The sequence below is a fragment of the Tupaia chinensis genome, unplaced genomic scaffold, assembly GCF_000334495.1.
Source record: "Tupaia chinensis unplaced genomic scaffold, TupChi_1.0 Scaffold149831_1, whole genome shotgun sequence".
NCBI lineage: Eukaryota > Metazoa > Chordata > Mammalia > Scandentia > Tupaiidae > Tupaia > Tupaia belangeri.
Window position 1 is genome coordinate 176,974 of NW_006209676.1, and position 771 is coordinate 177,744.

General features: G+C 37.9%; 1 pseudogene; it reads left to right on the top strand.

Moving 5' to 3' along the window:
* Window positions 1-531, top strand: part of LOC102469617 (spliceosome-associated protein CWC15 homolog pseudogene) — an 846-nt pseudogene extending 315 nt beyond the window's left edge.
* The last annotated feature ends 240 nt before the right edge of the window (window positions 532-771 follow it).

A 771-nucleotide genomic window follows, 5' to 3' on the forward strand; every position in this document is an offset into this window, starting at 1 on the left:
TGCCAACCTCGATGTACATCTGATAAAAGGGTCTCATTAATAACTTTCAAAGAAAGCCTTACTGTATGCACACAAAAGCCAGGCACATAAAAATAACAAAATGTTGATCATCATGAGTTGTTGGGGCTTTTTTGTCACTTCATGTTTGAGATGACAGACGAGGAAGATGAAGATTTTGAAGAGGAGAGAGATGATGATACTGCAGCTCTTTTTGCAGAACTAGAAAAAATTTAAAAAGAAAGAGCTGAAGAGCAGGCCAGGAAGGAGAAAGAACAAAAAGCTGAAGGAGAAAGAATTCGAATGGAAAACATTCTGAGTGGAAACCTGCTACTTAATCTCACAGGCCCATCCCAGCCACAGGCCAACTTCAAAGTTAAAAGAAGGTGGGATGATGATGTTGTCTCCAAGAACGGTGCAAAAGTCATAGATGATCAGAAGAAAGACTAAAGATTTGTAAATGGTACTCTACGATCTGAAGCTCATAAAAAGTTCATGGAGAATATATTAAGTAGTACAGTTTCGTGTGCTTAATTAGACTGTAAAATGTAAAACAAAGCAAAATGCAGTTGGGAGAGCTGTCCCTTTCTCTCTCACTCACTCAGTCATGGAAGAAACAAACAAACAAACAAACTTAAAGGGGGAAAAATGAACAAAAATGTTAGTTCAAAATGAGCTAACGAGGGACCAAGGTGAGTAAAGTTATGCTCTAAACTTCATCTTCTAGATTCCTGAAACACTCAGACAAGAAGCCATTTTAAATCTGAGGTGTGT